Source organism: Podarcis cretensis, assembly GCF_951804945.1.
Source record: "Podarcis cretensis genome assembly, chromosome: 8".
In the NCBI taxonomy this organism is placed as follows: domain Eukaryota; kingdom Metazoa; phylum Chordata; class Lepidosauria; order Squamata; family Lacertidae; genus Podarcis; species Podarcis cretensis.
Genome location: NC_137177.1, coordinates 2,202,196 through 2,219,822, shown reverse-complemented (window position 1 = coordinate 2,219,822; position 17,627 = coordinate 2,202,196). Strand labels below are relative to the sequence as shown.

Below are 17,627 nucleotides of genomic sequence, written 5' to 3'. Positions count from 1 at the left end.
GGCTTCTCATAATTTTTTCAGGAGATTGGTGGGCGAATTGCACCTCTCATAACCGAGCTAATATTTTTGTGCATCGGAAAACAATCCTTAATCTTGTGCTGGTTTTGCAGCTCATTCTTCCAAGGAATGTTTGATGTGTGGAGCACAGGAACACATTGTGTTGCCTGAGATTGCGGGCGATTCCTACCTACACAAGTTCTGTGTATGGAGAAAGGATATTAGGCGATAAACTGTCTCCAGGGAGTGGGAATCCGGGATAGAGAACCTCGGAATTGGCAAAACTCCACCCTGAATCCTTAATATATTGTAAGCTATTTATTGCATCCTTTTAAAAAAATATATATATGAAGGTTATTTCTGATATTTGGAACCAAATATTATTTTGTTCTCCTTTTTATAGAAGTGCGTAAAAGGTTCTTAGTTTATCTGCTAACTTAAAAAATTGAAAAAGCCAACGTCTGCCTTAATTTGGTGCGTGTCGGGGGAATATTCAGTATTAACTTATTGTTTGTGTCTTTTTATTTAGTCTCTCTTTCCCCTTTTGTTAACGGGTTTCTGTGTTAACCAGAACGACTTTTAAAATGGATGCGTCTGCATTTCCGGTTTGATCCTGTCATAATAAAGTCTGTCTAATTTTAAACTCTCTCGGTCTTGATTTTTTAAAAAAATGAAAACTCACTCTGAACCTGCTAGAACCCTACTAGGATGCTCAGGCAGACTTGAAGGTAAATGTGGGTGAACTTTGAGCTCCACGTACATGGATAAAATATTTTCTACGTTTTAAGCTTTTCTTCTTTTTTTTAAGCTGCATTTTACGGTCTTTATTTGCAAAGCCGCCTTGAGTCTGGGCTCAGCTTAAAGGCAGGATAGAAATGTAAATGATAATGAATTAAGAAGCATCAACATTCTTCGATCAAATCCAAGCCTGCGAGGGTCTTGTGCAAGGCAAGATCTCACCTGCGTTGAATTTGTGCAACCCTCCCCAAAAATAACCCCCTCTTTTTTCGCCTCCAGCCACACTGCAAAATCTTTTTGTGCGTTTTCTCCAGGCCTCGCCAGCTGCTTCTTTGAATCCATAACAGATGTTCGGGGCTTCGCAGCGAGTTTTCCCAGTGATCCATCTTTCTGCTCTGCCTCCCCCTTTCTTGCGAGAACAAAAGGCGTGCTTATTTTATTTTATTTTTAAAGGAAGAATCGCCGTCCCCTATGATGTCGGGATGCCCAGAGATTCTCAAAACCCACCCCCCTCCCACACACACCCCGGCTCGCCTTTCTGCCCCCACAAAAGTGCACAGCCTTATGGGAATGGCCCCAAATCACAAAAGCCCCCACAGGCAGGCTGGGAGAGGAGGGGTTCAACAGATCGACCCACCCTAAAACACCCTCACCCTAGACTACTGATCCCCGCAAGCAGGGCTGAATCGCCGGGACCCACTGCTATCCCAGAGATGAAAAATAAAACGCTACTACTTTAGGGAAGCATTTAATGTTTGATGCATTACTGTATTTTAATATTTTGTTGGAAGCTGCCCAGAGTGGCTGGGAAAGCCCGGCCAGATGGGCGGGGTATAAATAATAAATTATTTTTATTTTTATTTATTATTTCTAAGAGATCTGTTTGCGTGAGGACTGTTTGCGTGCCGGATGTACATATAAGCTAAACAAGCTCTCAGGGCCCCACTCTCTTGGGGGCCCCCCCAAAAATAAAAAAAAACTGGGTGTACAAAATATAAGATAAAAAACAAATAAAATAAAACCTACCTACAGCAACCGTGTTTTGTGTGGTGTCGGCGCCTATGATGTAAGTCATGGGCCCCGCCTACTCGCCTGCTCCCTAAAATATCCCTGGTTTGCTCCTTTCTATATATAGGGTGCCCACATTTCTATATATAGGGTGCCCACATTCTGCATGGACTGGTTGCACGGCAACATGTGCCAATGGCTTGAGATACCTATGAGGTCCACAAATTACCATATAGCATCTATTCAACACAAAAAACAGCATCGGTTTGTTATTGTCAAAGGACAGCTGGACATATAAAGGGCCCCATTATCTTCAGGAGGTTAAAGGTAAAGGTAAAGAGACCCCTGACCATTAGGTCCAGTCGTGGCCGACTCTCCTTCATCACAATTTTAAAAAGGGCAGGCCATTTACAATCTCCGCTCCCCAGAACGCCATTCTCAGCCAACACAATTCCTGTACTGTATATTTCTAGGGACGCCGCATGCTAGGGCTGGGCAATAAGGTAAAGGTAAAGGGACCCCTGACCATTAGGTCCAGTCGTGGCCGACTCTGGGGTTGCGGTACTCATCTCGTTTTACTGGCCGAGGGAGCCGGCGTACAGCTTCTGGGTCATGTGGCCAGCAGGACTAAGCCGCTTCTGGCGAAGCAGAGCAGCGCATGGAAATGCCGTTTACCTTCCCGCCGGAGCGGTACCTATTTATCTACTTGCACTTTGACGTGCTTTTGAACTTCTAGGTTGGCAGGAGCAGCGACTGAGCAACGGGAGCTCACCCCGTCGCGGGGATTCGAACCGCCGACCTTCTGATCGGCAAGTCCTAGCCTCTGTGGTTTAACCCACAGCGCCACCTGCATCCCTTCAGTAGGTTAGGGCCTAATCAAACCTAAATCCGTCCCTGGGACTGTTAACAAACAGTAGGGACCCCTCAAGGTCATCCATCTGGACCCCTAATGTCATGGGAAACTTGCACCTTAACTGCTAAAAGATTAGCCTACAGTAGTGCAAGTCTCTGGTTTTCCTGAAGTTGAGCATTCATTCTGAGTTGTTGGCGGGAAGGTTAAAACGGCATTTCCTATCATTTCCCTTCTTGTATTTTTAATATTTTGTGGGAAGCTGTCTGGAATGGCTGGGGAAACTCAGCCAGATGGGCAGGGTATAAATAATAAATTATTGTTAAATTATTATTATTATTATTATCGCAAAAATGTTGATCTTTTGATGATGGCCATGAACTTGGAGGGCTTTAAAAGGACAAATTTTTGGAGGAGAGGGCCATCGACGGCTGCTAGCTAGGACATCTCTCCGTCAATAGCCCACTTCTCATCCTAATTTAGACTTTTCCCTCTCCCAAAATAGGCATGTTGCAACAGTTGCACGCACCGCCCACGTGTTTCCAAGCTGTTGCAGATCCTGTTTGCAAAACCAAAGCGTCCACACCCTTTCCTTGATCTTCTTTCTTAACTGGGTCACCGGAAAGTTGACTGGAGCTGGGTACACACGCCTAAACCTTTAAACTGGTCTGCCCCGCAGAGGACCTTAAGGTCCATGAATAACCACAGGTCCTGGGCCCCAAGGAAGTCAAGACTATCCTCCACCAGGGCCAGGGCCTTTTCAGTGATGGCTCCGACCTGGTGGAATGCTCTGTCCCATGAGACTAGGGCCCTGCAGCATTTAACCTCCTCCTGCCAGGCCTGTAAGACAGAGCTATTCCGCCTGACCTTTAATTTGAATTCAGCCTGATCTTTTATTTCCCTTCTCTTCCCTCCCCTTCTTATGAAGATCACCCGCTCTGAGACCCCACAGCTAATTCTCCCCTGGGCTCCTCGCTGGCCCAAGTAGGACCAATTCAGCCAGCAGCCAGTTAGCCCTGGGGATTATCTAATGCTTATTTCCCCAAATTGATTTCTGAATTTTGAATTTTATTTTATGCTGTTTTTACAATTAAGAGTTTTAAATTTGTTGTTAGCCGCCCTGAGCCCAGTTTTTTAACCGGGAAGGGCGGGGTATACGGTAATAAAAATCATTATTATTATTATTATTATTATTATTATTATTATTATTAAACGACATTCGGAGCGCCTTCTCCCCATCACAGAACTATGGGCTCTGTAGTTCACCCCTCACAGAACTACAATTCCCAGAAGCCCTTTTTAGAAACACCCTACAGTGCCCAGAATTCTTTGAAGGGAGAAATGGGCTTTAGGGCTCCTTTAAAGGGCCGTGACTCTGATGACAGCTTCTCCTTGAGCTTCTTTAAATGCCAAAAGCGGGCGAGGGGGGGGGGTGCATTTGAGCTGCAGGCCTTGAACTCAGGCTTGAGTAGTTGCAGTGCTAAGTGGGGGTGCAGGGCTTCAACCATCCTGGAAAAGGAGCTTTGTCTTGCAGCATTGTCAGGGGCAACCGGGGACCGCTGAGGCTGGAGGGGTAAAGGGTAGGACAGCCCTGGTAGTCAGACTGTAAGAAGAAAGTGCTGGATCAGACCAGCATCCTGTTCTCACAGCTGCCAATGGGAATCCCGCAAGCGAGATTCGAACGCAAGGCTTGCTGTGGTCCCCAGCAACTGGTTTTTAGATGCACTGCTGTCTCCAAAGGAGGAGCCACAGCATAGCCTTTGGGGCTAGTGTACATCTGTTATGTACTGAGTCGAATAGGATCCAAACTGCAGCAGTCTGATTGGTCCTAGAACAATAGGATCCAGAATGCAGCAGTCTGATTGGTCCTAGAACAATAGGATCCAGAATGCAGCAGTCTGATTGGTCCTAGAACAATAGGATCCAGAATGCAGCAGATTGGTCCTAGAACAATAGGATCCAGAATGCAGCAGTCTGATTGGTCCTAGAACAATAGGATCCAAACTGCAGCAGTCTGATTGGTCCTAGAACAATAGGATCCAGAATGCAGCAGTCTGATTGGTCCTAGAACAATGCAGCAGTATGATTGGTTGGCAGGAACCACCCAATCATGCTCCAGATAGAAGTGAATCCACAACATGATTGGCTTACAGTAGAATTCCGGAATTAGCCAATCATGTGCAGCCCATTGTGTAAATAATGTATATAAAACAGATACTTTGAGGGGACATTCATTCATTCCTCCTCACCACTATGAGCTGAATAAAGAGCATGAAATCACTTTGCGACTCTATTTCAACATCCATAATTTTCTTGTGCAGAATAGCAAATCCTGGCCTCACCCTGGCCATTGGCGTGCAATTGTCAAGCTGTGTGTACACAAGTTTTTTCTCTCTTTTAATTTGCAAGACTACACGCTTCTGAAGCTCAGCATCAAAAAAACGAAGATCACGGCCACTGGTCCCATCACCTCCTGGCAAATAGAAGGGGAAGAAATGGAAGCAGTGAGAGATTTTACTTTCTTGGGCTCCATGATCACTGCAGATGGTGACAGCAGCCACGAAATTAAAAGACGCCTGCTTCTTGGGAGAAAAGCAATGACAAACCTAGACAGCATCTTCAAAAGCAGAGACATCACCTTGCCGACAAAGGTCTGTTTAGTTAAAGCTCTGGTTTTCCCAGTAGTGATGTACAGAACTGAGAGCTGGACCATAAAGAAGGCTGATCGCCGAAGAATGGATGCTTTTGAATTCTGGTGCTGGAGGAGACTCTTGAGAGTCCCATGGACTGCAAGAAGATCAAACCTCTCCATTCTGAAGGAAATCAGCCCTGACTGCTCACTGGAAGGACAGATCCTGAAGCTGAGGCTCCAAGACTTTGGCCACCTCATGAGAAGAGAAGACTCCCTGGAAAAGACCCTGATGCTGGGAAACAGCACAAGGAGAAGGGGACGACAGAGGACGAGATGGTGGGACAGTGTTCTCGAAGCTATGAACATGAGTTTGACCAAGTTGTGGGAGGCAGTGGAAGACAGGAGTGCCTGGCGTGCTCTGGTCCAGGGGGTCACAAAGAGGCGGACACGACTAATTGATTGGGAAAACCATACCTTGAACTATACGGACCTTTGTTGGCAAGATGACATCTCTGCTTTTGAAGATGCTGTCTACGTTTGTCATCGCTTTTCTCCCAAGAAGAAGCCATGGTTTTCCCAGTAGTGATGTATGGAAGTGAGAGCTGGACCATAAAGAAGGCTGATCACTGAAGAAGGCTAATCACCGAAGAATTGTTGCAGTTAGTTAGTTAGTTGTAAATGGAATTTAAACAGTGTGTCCACATTTGATACGCTGCTATATAATCCAGCAATGTTCTTTCCCATGGCTCGGATCCTTCTTCTTACTCTCAAGGAGTTCAGTGAAGTTTCCCAGCACATTAAAAAAACGTTCCTTTCACACATCATCTACAATCCTGAACCTACTTACCTGTGAGTGAAATTGGCAGGGCTGACTTCTGAGTAGATGTGGTTCGGATCGCCCCGTGAACCCTTTTCATTGCTCCCTCGGTGAGAGTTAAGAGCATAAGAACTTGGTCAGTTGCCCATGAGACATTTATTCCCAGGGTTGTGGGTTCAAGCACCACAGTGGGTGAAAGACTGCTGGCTTGCCAGGGGTTGGTCTAGATGCCCCTCATGGTCCCATCCAACTCTACGGTTCTAAGAAGAGGCTCCTGGATTGGCCCATCTAGTCCAGCATCCTCACAGCGGCCAACCAGATGCAGCGCGTAGTTCCTGTGGAACTCACTGCCACAGGAAACAGTGATGGCCACCAACCTAGATAATAATATAATAATAATTTATTATTTATACTCCGTCCATCTGGCTGGGCTTCCTCAGCCACTCTGGGCGACTTCCAACAAAATATTAAAATACAGTAATGCATCAAACATCAAAAGCTTCCCTAAACAGGGCTGCCTTCAGATGTCTTCTAAAAGTCTGGTAGTTGTTCTTCTCTTTGACATCTGGTGAGAGGGCGTTCCACAGGGTGGGCGCCACTACTGAGAAGGCCCTCTGCCTGGTTCCCTGTAACTTGGCTTCTCGCAGGGAGGGAACTGCCAGAAGGTTCTTTGAGCTGGACCTCAGTGTCTGGGCAGAACGATGGGGGTGGAGATGCTCCTTCAGGTATACTGGGCCTTTGAGGCCGTTTAGTGCTTTCAAGGTCAACACCAACACTTTGAATTGTGCTTGGAAACGTCCTGGGAGCCAATGTAGGTCTTTCAAGACCAGTTTTATGTGGTCTCGGCGGCTGCTCCCAGTCACCAGTCTAGATGGAGCTAGTAGACAGCTGCCCTGGACACAGAATGGACCTGCGCTTCCATGGACAGCTGTGAGTCCAGAATGGCTCCCAGGCTGCACACCTGGTCCTTCAGGGACAGAGTCGCCCCATTCAGGACCAGGGAGTCTTCCACACCCGCCCGCCTCCTGTCCCCAAAAAACAGTCCTTCTGTCTTGTCAGGATTCAACCTCCATCTGTTAGATGGATTTAAAAGAGGATTATAGGTCCAAGTGGAAGAGGAGGATGGAGTTCCACCACCCAGACCGTTGCTCTTTTCTACTCCTCCTTAAAACCAGTCGGAGGTCAGTCGTCCTTCAGCGCAAATTTGGGCATGGGACGAGGTTTGGCTTTCCAGGGCTCGTCCAACCGGAGCCTCAACACGTTGGCGAGGACCCACTTCTCTAGCAGGAGGGATCCCACGAACCAGATGAGGCTGTGCTCTAGGGCCACGATCCCCAGGAAGCTGTAGCGGAACTCGCTGAAGTCCCAGGGGCAGGCGCCGAAACAGCGGAGGGCGTAGCCCGTCGAGAACTGCCAGAGGTAGATGCAGAGGCTGTAGAGGAGGCAGCGAGTCAGGAGGCAGCAGTCGTTGCGCAGCCAGAGGTAGATGCGCTCCAAGGCCAGGCCACAGGTCCCGTAGACGAAGAAAGACAGCAAGGTGGTGGCCCCGCCGAAGGCCCAGTCTTCGCCCGAGATGACGGCCGTGAACAGGATTTCCAAGAGGTAGCCGTGGAAGGCGTAGAGGTACGCTCGGCACAATGGGTTCAGGGGCTCGGGGGCCGTCCCCATGGCTCGCCGCGACCTGCGCACAGGAAGAGATGGGGCTCGTCAGGCAGAGGGTGGTGGAAATGAAGAATTGCCAAAAAAGTTGAAAAACATCTTCATGTATGCGACAACGGCCGCGAGAGTTCTGGTAGCACAAGGATGGAAGACTGAAGAAACCCCAACTAAAGAATCATGGCAAGAAAAATTGATGGACTATGCAGAACTGGCAAAACTGACATATAAGCTACGGGACAAGGATAACTGTGACTTTAAAGATGAATGGAAACCTTTCACAAAGTATCTGAAGACGCAACAAAGCAAACTGGACTCCTTGGCAGGTTTTGAATAAGCATTCACAAACCTTTTATTAATAATAATCAGCTAAAGGAAATGAAGAATTGGGAGGGGACCTCCAGGGGCCAACTAGACCAACCCCAACCTGCAACGCGGGGATCAATGCAGAAGAAGCGCAGACAGGTAACCACCCAACGACCTCCAATGAAGGAGGGTCCACTGCTTTCCGACGGAGTCTGTTCCTCGCCAAATAACTATTGCTTCCATCAGGAAGTTCCTCCTGAAATTTAGTCGGGATTGGCTTCCTAGTAGATCCCCCGCACTTTAAAATACAGTGGTACCTGTGGATGTGAACGGGATCCGTTCTGGAGCCCCGTTCGCATCCTGAAGCAAACGTAAGACGAGACTGCTCGTCTCGGCGTGCGCGGGTCGCGTTTCGCTGCTTCCGCGCATGCGTGTGACATCATTTTGAGCATCTGCGCATGTGCGAGTGGCAAAACCCGGAAGTAACACACTCCGTTACTTCTGGGTCACCACAGAGCACAACCTGAAAATATTTAAGCTGAAGCGTATTCATCCTGAGGTATGACTGTATCTTCGAGTGATGGTCGTCTGAGCCAGAGTTAAGCCCTCAGACGTTCTGACAGTGCTTGCTAAGGTGCCAGGGTCTTAGAAAAATTATTTAAGGAAATACGTTACAGCCATCAGTCCAATGCAGTACAGTGGTACCTTGGTTCTCAAATGTCTTGGTTCTCAAACTCCAAAAACCCGGAAGTAAGTGTTCCGGTTTTCAAACGTTTTTCGGAAGCCGAACATCCGATGCGGCTGTCAGCTATTGTTTCTGGGGCATCTGCACCAATCAGAAGCCGCGCCTTGGTTTTCGAACATTTCAGAAGTCAAACGGACTTAAGTTTGGCGCTTTTCTTTTTGCTCTTTATTTTGCATTTTTGTTTTTGAGGCTTTTTCGGTTACCGTATTTTTTGCTCTATAAGACTCACTTTTTCCCTCCTGAAAAGTAAGGGGAAATGTGTGTGCATCTTATGGAGTGAATGCAGGCTGCGCAGCTATCACAGAAGCCAGAACAGCAAGAGGAACTGCTGCTTTCACTGCGCAGCGATCCCTCTTGCTCTTCTGGCTTGTGAGATTCAGAATATTTTTTTTCTTGTTTTCCTCCTCCAAAAACTAGGTGCGTCTTGTGGTCTGGTGCGTCTTATAGAGCGAAAAATACGGTAATTTGTTTTTGTGACTGTGTGGAACCCAGTTCAGCTACTGATTGATTGATTGATTGATTGAGTGAGTGAGTGACTGCAGGAATGGATAAAAGCCCCCCACCCAAACAATGACTATTATCAGTGCGGGTAAGAAAATTTTTATTTTTATTTTTATCATCTACAATACTGTCTTATTTTATAGTACAGTACATTGTTTATTGCTGTCATTTTATGGATCAGTGGTCTCGTTAGATAGTAACATTCATGTTACACTGCTGTTTTAGGGGTTGTTTTTAAAAGTCTGGAACGCATTAATCCATTTTCCATTACTTTCTATGGGAAAGCGCGCCTTGGTTTTGGAACGCTTTGATTTTGGAACGGACTTGCGGAACAGATTACCATATTTTTATACATGAGTTCCCCCCCATGTATAAGATGCCCCCTATTTTTGGGGACTCAGATTTAAGAAAATGGGGGGAGATATATTCGTGTATAAGGCGCCCCCTAATTTTTGACATTGGGGGGGAAAACCTAGTCTTATACATGGAAAAATACGGGCAGTTTGAGAACTAAAGTACCACTGTATATAAAAAAAAGCAGGCAGGTGGATATAGAAGCACTCATAAAATTTGCAATATATGAGCCAACAGAATGCACAGATCTAAGAACATAAGAGCAGTCCTGCAGGATGTGGCCAATGGCTCAATTCTGACAGTGGCTGAATACCCCACAGAACCTGGGGGTCTAGATAGACTGCCTATGGACCTGGAGGTTCCATAAGGACATAGGAATTTGCTGGATCAGGCCGAACTAGTTTCCACAGTGGCTGGTCAGATGTCTGGCTAGAAAACCCGCGAGCGAGATTTGAGTACTACAACTCCCATCAGCCCCTGCTGGCTCGGGCTGATGGGAGTTGTAGTCCAGAACATCTGGAAAGTTGGAGAAGAGCTACCGAATAGTGAGAAGGAACGTGGAAATAACTAAATCAACGGTTCTTATTACCCTGAGTAGCACCAAGCTAGAAACAAAAGAGGAATGCAAATGGGTAAAATTGATGGCAATTGCGGCCAGATATGTTATAGCGAGTAATTGGAAAAATGCAGAAGAGCTAGGGGTGAACCAATGGAGGAAAAAACTGAATAATATTATAATTTTAGAATACCTAACTGTGAAGATACATAGAATGAAAGGGTTTAAGGTCTGTGAGAAGGAGGAGGATTGGTTTGAGAAGATATTGAATTATGTGAGTAGGTTTGAACAATTTGGGGCAATTAAAATGTTAAAAGTTAAATAAACCTTGGGGAAGGAGGAGTGTTAAGGTATATAGAAGTGTACATATGGTTAATCTGAATACGTTATTATTGAATATGTATATTATTGAATATTGTATACCCAATGTATCAGCTGCCTGGTGGGTTTCACTGTTTGTGTTTTGGTGGTTGGTAAAAAATAATATAGGGACACAGGTGGCGCTGTGGGTTAAACCACAGAGCCTAGGACTTGCCGATCGGAAGATCGGTGGTTCGAATCCCCGCGACGGGGTGAGCTCCCGTTGCTCGGTCCCTGCTCCTGCCAACCTAGCAGTTCGAAAGCATGTCAAAGTGCAAGTAGATAAATAGGAACCGCTCTGGCGGGAAGGTAAACGGCGTTTCCATGCGCTGCTCTGGTTCGCCAGAAGCGGCTTAGTCCTGCTGGCCACATGACCCGGAAGCTGGACGCCAGATCCCTCGGTCAGTAAAGCGAGATGAGCGCCGCAACCCCAGAGTTGGCCACGACTGGACCTAATGGTCAGGGGACCCTTTACCTTTACCTAAAAAATAATATTATATATATATATATAATAATAATAAAAGCCCCACTCACTCTCGGGTCTGCACATTGCCGTGTTTTGCAACATGATTGTTGCAACCTTGTGGGCTAGAAGCATGCTGTTTTGCCATTAATGAAACACGAAAGCTGCGGGTTCTTCCTGGATCCTGCCCAGCTTGCACAGTTGCCTTACCCATTAGACTGCTCTAACAACTCTTCTGCCTAATCCAGTCTAGGTGGTGCTGCCTCAGACAGGTTCCCCAGGATTTCCCACCAGCTGCAATTCAGAAGAACGTGTAGGGAGCTCGCTCAAATCACAGCCCAGGACTCTGTTTCCAGCTGCGGCTACACAAAAAAAGGTAAAGGGACAACTGGACGGTTAAGTCCAGTCCAAGGCGACTCTGGGGTTGCGGCGCTCATCTCGCTTTCAGGCCGAGGGAACTGACAGCTTTCCGGGTCATGTGGCCAGCATGACAAAATCGCTTCTGGTGCAAGGGACACTGTGATGGAAACCAGAGATCATGGAAATGCTGTTTTCCTTCCCGCCGGAGCGGTACCTATTTATCTACTTGCACTGGTGTGCTTTCGAACTGCTAGGTTGGCAGGAGCAGGGACGGAGCAACGGGAGCTCACCCCATCGCGGGGATTCGAACCACCGACCTTCCGATCGGCAAGCCCAAGAGGCTCAGTGGTTTAAGGAGAGCCCATAAGCCGGAAACAGTCCTTTCCATTCCCAGCTGCCAGGAATGGGCATTCACAGATAGACTCCCTCTGAGCATGGAGGCTCCACTCTGCCCTATCTGTTCACTTGCCATCGAAGGATATATATTTCTCTCTCTCCTCCATGACTTTAAAGGCATCAAAAACAGCGACTATCATTGCATCTTAAGGCTGAGCATTCAGTGTACGGGCAATTTCTCATTTGTCTGCTTCTTAAACCTGCTGCCAACAGCATTCATTTGGCTGGAGTAGCAATTCAAGTTACCAGTCCACATGGTAAATGCACAATCACACTTAAAAATAAAATAAAATACCCCTCTTCCTATTCATCTTGAACAATATGCACACAAAGGCATGTTGAGGTTTTTAAGCAGAGGCTGGCTGGCCATCTGTTGGGGATTCTTTTGCCCCACACTCCTGTGGGTTGGGCTGGATGATCCCTGAGGGTCCCTTGTGACAATTCTACGATTCTATGAGGTCAGGGTTTGGTCCCATCAGCCCCACCAGCCAGCAGGAACAACGTTTAGAGACTATGATGATGATGTTGATGAGAGAGAATCTGGAGGCTGAGAGGGAGGCTGGGTCAGAAGGAAAATGAATGGATATTGATTTATATATTATTTTTAACTTTGCACGAGCATTACATTTTTATCTGTGACAGCGTATCTTTGCAATATTTTGTGCAAGCTGCCTGTTGCTTGCTTCTGTTCCCTATACACCACTTAGGGATGCTTTTAATATATCAAGCGGTACAGGAATCAATCGGTCAGTTTCAGACCCTGCCGCACTTTCTGCCCTCTCCCATGCAAACAGTCCAAAAGCGAGCTACTTACCCCAAAATCGCTGGTTTCCCCCACTGGTCTTCCTTTGCTGCCTATATTTCTATGTTTTCATATATTTCTAAATGGACCACAGTGGTCTTAAAGGGAAACAGGGACTTCTCAGAGGCAGAGAACTCCAGGGACCTCTTCCCGGGTCCGGAAGGGAATGATGCCTAGTGGTTGGAGCAGTGAGGCGAGAAGTTCCCGTTCCACGCCCCGATTTGTGGGTGTGGCAATTCCTCCCACGGAGGCTTCGCTTTCCACACCATTTCAAAGGCACCTGCTGATAATTAGGCATTAGGATAATTAGACATGTTTCGCAGGGAGGGGCAATTTTTTGCTCCACTCCTTTGGGTGCCTCCGCGTAAACACGTTAGCAAACATAAAACTAAGGGGAGGAAAGCCAGAATGAGCTCCAGATCTTCCTGGATGGCCGGAACATTGGCTGCCTAAACCTGGAATATTAATCCGTGCTTGGAAATTAGACAGCGGAAGGAATCCCAAGGAATTATGTTATCTCAGAAGGGTGATATCTGATTGAAGCCTCAGTGAGGAGGGTGTAATAAACGAAAATCTGCCCTTATTCCCTTATGGGGGGAACAATATTCTCTGGTTGGCCTCTGCTGTTTTCTCCTATAGATGGGGGGCCCACTTAAGGACTCTATACGGGCTCTTTTGGACACCCCGTAAGGGATAATGGAGCAGTTTTTTCTTATAACACGATCCTTCCACCAGTGGATCTCTTGGGTAGGTGTGAGTGTCTCCCCCCACTTCCCAGAGCCCCCTTTCTTTGTCCATGGATAGTCCAGGGCCTTCCAGCCCTGCTTAAGGGGATCCTAAACAGCCTTGGCCCAGTATCCCTGAAGGAGCATCTCCACCCCCATCGTTCAGCCCGGACACTGAGGTCCAGCTCTGAGGGCCTTCTGGCGGTTCCCTCGCTGCGAGAAGCCAAGTTACAGGGAACCAGGCAGAGGGCCTTCTCGGTAGTGGCACCCGCCCTGTGGAACGCCCTCCCACCAGATGTCAAAGAGAACAACAACTTTGTTGCTGTCGCTTAGTCGTTTAGTGGTGTCCGCCTCTTCGTGACCCCCTGGACCAGAGCACGCCAGGCACTCCTGTCTTCCACTGCCTCCCACAGTTTGGTCAAACTCATGCTGGTAGCTTCGAGAACACTGTCCCACCATCTCGTCCTCTGTTGTCCCCTTCTCCTTGCACCCTCCATCTTTCCCAACATCAGGGTCTTTTCCAGGGAGTCTTCTCTTCTCACGAGGTGGCCAAAGTCTTGGAGCCTCAGCTACCAGAACAACAACTACCAGACTGTTAGAAGACATCTGAAGGCAGCCCTGTTTAGGGAAGCTTTTAATATTTGATGCATTACTGTATTTTAATATTTTGTTGGAAGCCGCCCAGAGTAGCTGAGGAAGCTCAGCCAGATGGACGGGGTATAAATAATAAATTTATTATTATTATTATTATTATTATTATTATTATTATTATTATCATCATCCATAGACTTGGGCCAGGTGAGAGGGGTTGCTCTGTTTAACCCTTCCTCTCCCAGGCAGCCTGTTGGGCGGTGTGAGCTTGGGCAGTTCCCACGAAATTATGCCTTGGTGGTGGTGGAGCAGGGCAGAAAGGCTTTGGGGAGCGGGCTTGAGAATCTCCCGCAGCCTTGCAGTACATGGCAGGCGATGGGATTTCCCTCCCCCTTTTAAGAAAATCCTTTTGTTCTCCTTTAAAAAGTGGGAAGAGCTCAAAGATGAATGAACGGGAACTTGCCCCCACTCCAAATCTCCCTGAAACATCTGCTATAGATTCAGAATGGCAGATGAAGGTGATGGACTACATGGAACTGGCGGAAATGACTGGCAGAATCCGAGACCAGGGAGAAGAGTCGGTGGAGGAAGATTGGAAGAAATTTAAAGATTATCTACAGAAATATTGTAAAATTAAGGAATGTTAGAAAGATGTTGGAATGAAGTTACATGGCTTTAGCAGAAATGTTATAAAGAATTAAGTATAATAGATTGTAATTGGATTAAAGGAAAAAATAATGTTAGAATTTGTTAAGTTAAATGATAGGACAGAAGTTTGAGGAAGATGGAAAGGATTTGCTGAAACAATTAATCGAAGTGGAATACAAAAAAAGGGAGGTGTGAGGAGGTCGCTGAAACAAGTAAAAGAAAGTTAATAATATTGAAAGTATAGGTTGTGTTTCTTTTTTCTTTTTTTAAATTGTTTTTGTTTTATTTTTGTTATGTATATGTAATATTTTTGTTTTTGTATTGTATTGTATGGTTTTGTTATGTTTAATTCTTTTTCCTTTTCTTTTTTGTAACTTTCAAAACTTTAATAAATATTATTTTTTAAAAAAGAAAGAAACATCTGTTATAGATTCAAATAAGCCAACACTCAGGCTTGTGCAAAGTATACAGTACTTCACTGGGTTAGACACCCTCCAACATTTTTCTGACAAAAATAGGGACGTCCTATATAATAATAAAGGATGCAGGTGGCGCTGTGGGTTAAACCACTGAGCCCAGGGCTTGCCGATCAGAAGGTGGGTGGTTCGAATCCCCACCACGGGGTGAGCTCCCGTTGCTCGGTCCCTGCTCCTGCCAACCTAGCAGTTCGAAATCACGTCAAAGTGCAAGTAGATAAATAGGTACCGCTCCGGCGGGAAGGTAAACGGTGTTTCCATGCGCTGCTCTGGTTCGCCAGAAGCGGCTTAGTCCTGCTGGCCACATGACCCGGAAGCTGTACGCCGGCTCCTTTGGCCAGTAAAGCGAGATGAGCGCCGCAACCCCAGAGTCGGCCACGACTGGACCTAATGGTCATGGGTCCCTTTACCTCTATATAATAATAATGATAATTATAATTATAATTATGCCTCACCCATCTGACTGCTTTGCCCCAGCCACTCTCCCAACATATATAAACACAAAATCAAACATTTAAAAACTTCCCTATACAGGGCTGCCTTCAGATGACTTCTATAGGTTGCTAGACTCACTTTTTCCCTCCTAAAAAGTAAGGGGAAATGTATGTGCGTCTTATGGAGCGAATGCAGGCTGCACAGCTATTCCAGAAGCCAGAACAGCAAGAGGAATCGCTGCTTTCGCTGCGCAGCTGTTCTGGCTTCTGGGATTAACAATATTTTTTTTCTTGTTTTCATCCTCCAAAAACTAGGTGTGTCTTGTGGTCTGGTGCGTCTTATAGAGCGAAAAATGCGGTATCTCCTTGGATTGGGAGGTTCCATAACTCTATATCCTCCAACATTTATTTGATGAAAATAGGGACGTCCTAATGAAAAGTGGGACATTCCAGGATCAAATAAAAAACCAGGACGGCTTCCGTAAATCCGGGACAGTCACTGGAAAATAGGGACGCTTGAAGAGTCTGGGGTTTGTGTGTTTTTGTGCAATTTACATTTCCATAGCTGTGCCTCACACTGAACTCACAAGAACACAGAAAGAGGCTTGCAGCATCAGGTCTCTGTGGCCCACCCTGGTCCAGTATCCTCTTCTCACAGCGGCCGACCAGATGCCTCTTCCGAGAAGCCCATAATCAGAACCCAATTAATCATAATTATAATTATTATGGGGGGGGGAATAGAGGCAGTGAGAGATTTTACTTTCTTGGGCTCCATGATCACTGCAGATGGTGACAGCAGTCACGAAATTAAAAGACGCCTGCTTCTTCGGAGAAAAGCAATGACAAACCTAGACAGCATCTTAAAAAGCAGAAACATCACCTTGCCAACAAAGGTCCGTATAGTTCAAGCTCTAGTTTTCCCAGTAGTGATGTATGGAAGTGAGAGCTGGACCATAAAGAAGGCTGATCACCGAAGAATGGATGCTTTTGAATTTTGGTGCTGGAGGAGACTCTTGAGAGTCCCATGGACTGCAAGAAGATCAAACCTCTCCATTCTGAAGGAAATCAGCCCTGAGTGCTCACTGGAAGGACAGATCCTGAAGACTTTGGCCACCTCATGAGAAGAGAAGACTCCCTGGAAAAGACCCTGATGTTGGGAAAGATGGAGGGCACAAGGAGAAGGGGACGATGGAGGACGAGATGGTGGGACAGTGTTCTCGAAGCTATGAACATGAGTTTGACCAAACTGCGGGAGGCAGTGGAAGACAGGAGGGCCTGGTGTGCTCTGGTCCAGGGGGTCACAAAGAGGCGGACACGACTAAACGACTAAACAACAAGAAGAATTATTATAATTGCGTGCAGTCTCTCCTGTTGCAGTGCTTCACCCAGTGGCATGCCGGCACTCCAAATTCCTGAAATGTGTGTTTTCCTGCTTCAGGGTCACAATGCTATTCTTTGCCTTCTGCTCCGAAAATGCAGATTTGATATGCAAAAGTCCTGGCTACGTGCAGGGTTAAAAGGTGGGGGGTGGAATGTGCGTGTTTTCCTGGCCTGTGTGCACAAGTTGCCTGTGGAAACTGCAAGCCAAGAGAGCATGACTCTGCAAATGAAATAAACCAACTTTTTTTGCAGCGCTTGCAAAACTTCCCGGTCCTGCAAAACGCATCATCGCTGGACCACCTCACCTGTTCTCAAAGTGCAGCAACAGCTCCCTCTGCTGGATGCCTGATGAAGCACAGGCAGCCTGTTTGTCGAACGCAACTCATCCTCAAGCCCTTTAGACTTTCTGATTTTATTTTAAAATGTGGACTTGGGTCGAGTGAGGACACTTCCAGATGACTTGCTCATTGAGCACTTGCACTGATTTGTTTGTGGGGATATGTTAGATGACGTTGCATCAAAGCAGGCGTTATTTCACGCTTCCTCCTGTCACTTTCCTTAATGCAAACAGTCTGGATTTTCAGTCAGGTGTGTTTTATTTGGGTGTTTTGATTGCCAACTCTACCCCTTACCCCAGGTATCCCCAAACTCAGGCCTCCAGATGTTTTGGGACTACAATTCCCATCATCTCTGACCACTGGTCCTGTAAGCTAGGGATCATGGGAGTTGTAGTCCCAAAACATCTGGAGGGTCGAGTTTGCCTATGCTTTACCCCTTCAAACAACTGCAGCTGGTACCTATGGGAAGATCATGGCCACTGGTCCCATCACCT

General features: G+C 46.6%; 1 long non-coding RNA gene and 1 pseudogene across 2 annotated transcripts in view; both read right to left on the bottom strand.

Annotated features, from left to right (window-relative positions):
* The window catches only part of LOC307221390, a 119,816-nt gene that overhangs the window by 9,500 nt on the left and 92,689 nt on the right, over positions 1-17,627 (bottom strand). The gene's annotated exons all lie outside the window — the stretch shown is intronic.
* LOC307221355 (transmembrane protein 229b pseudogene) lies at positions 6,998-13,531 on the bottom strand (annotated as a pseudogene). The gene is made up of 2 exons (XR_013844034.1): positions 12,554-13,531; positions 6,998-7,723 (listed from the first exon to the last, which is right to left on the bottom strand). The product of XR_013844034.1 is annotated as a transmembrane protein 229b pseudogene (transcript).